This window comes from Diplotaxodon limnothrissa, linkage group LG10 (genome assembly GCF_057381915.1).
Source record: "Diplotaxodon limnothrissa isolate DT_005_m linkage group LG10, D_limnothrissa_male_GT1.1, whole genome shotgun sequence".
Classification (NCBI taxonomy): domain Eukaryota; kingdom Metazoa; phylum Chordata; class Actinopteri; order Cichliformes; family Cichlidae; genus Diplotaxodon; species Diplotaxodon limnothrissa.
The window spans coordinates 29,872,667-29,874,215 of NC_140605.1; positions in this window are offsets into that span (position 1 = coordinate 29,872,667).

A 1,549-nucleotide genomic window follows, 5' to 3' on the forward strand; every position below is an offset into this window, starting at 1 on the left:
CCTGGCCAACTATCCATGTGTTTCTGTTTATTATTATTATATTATACTCACAAAACTGTCAGATTTCTCTTCCATTACTTTTTTCCCCATGAATATTATGTATGTTGGTTAGTTTTAAACTACTGTGTGTAAATATTGTGCAAAAGTCTTGTCTCATTTCTTCATGTTTTGCTTCCATGAAGCCAGACTTTAATATTTTTAAAGTGGTCTTGAGCAATAGTTCACATACCTTTGTGAATTTCTTTGGACATTGGCTTCTTTTTCACTCATTTTCAGTCCAGTCCTTGCACCTGACCATTTTCACAGGAATGTTTTTTGTTTTTAAGCCACTTAAAACTAATCCGAGTCAGTCAAACATAAAAGAAGGCGCCAAACCCAAAGGATGAACCTGTGTTGTCGACACGTAGCTTATCAGCCTGATTTGATCCCATTTCTTTAGCAGAATGTATAAAATATGCCAAAGATAAGAGTAAGAGAGCCATAACATTGTATTTTGGCACCAACAAGATGATTCTCAATAAGCTATTGAATAAAAACTTGGCATATCTTAGGATAAAGTAATGTCCCAAGTAATGCAACCTTAAAAATTTGAAGAAGTTGATCCATCTACTGTTCACTGACGCCTCATCAGTAATTCTCTCAGTGGCTGTCAAGACAGGCTGAGGTATGGCCCATGTTGGGCCCATTACACAAGAACTGGACTGAAAATCAATAACAGGCTTGATGGGGTCATGAATGTAAATGTGTTTTTTGGTTGAAATTGCAAAAGATTACAGAGGAGGTCAGAAGAGTGAGTGCCTACAGTAGAAGCCGGCATATATTGGCTATATACTGATACATTAGATTAAATGAGAATTTAAAAACTGAAGAAGAGAGGTGAGAAGCGTCTTTAACCACATTATGAGTGTTGATTTTGCAGTTTGTCCACCAGAGGGCGCTCTGCGACTGTACTGTTGGCAGCGTTTCATAGAGATCAGGCAACCAAAACCCAAAGAACAGCTTTGAATGCCCTTCAGGAAGCCTGGAGACTATTCCTGAAGACTACTTAAAGACATTACAATAAAGCTTGGCTCAAAGAGTTCAGGCTGTGCTGAAGAATAAAGGCTCATACAACTTCAGAGCTGTACAAACTCTGTTTTTGTCTTGTATACTGTTTGTCTATGTGTCACTAAATTACTGCACATTCCTAACATTACTAAAACATAAAGGAGGGGTATCTCAAGACTTTTGCACAGTACTATACAAAGTTTAATGCTTTTACAATGGACGGAGCCTCCAGGTCTGCTCTGTTGCTGGTGATGGACCTGATGGTCCACTTCCCAGGAGGTGGTCTGGTTCCAGAACCAGAACTTATTCCATGAAAAAGCAGGAAACATGAGGGTGCTGCTGAACAAAGAACAGCGAGTGTCTCAGTGTAAATCTAACAGATGTAGAAGCAGTTGATGGGACATAAAAGAAAAAAATAGAAATTAGAAAAACTAATTTCTACTTCTGGTGTGTGTGAGATACATCAGACTATTTTCTGCCTTTAAGTTGCCAATCTTTAGTT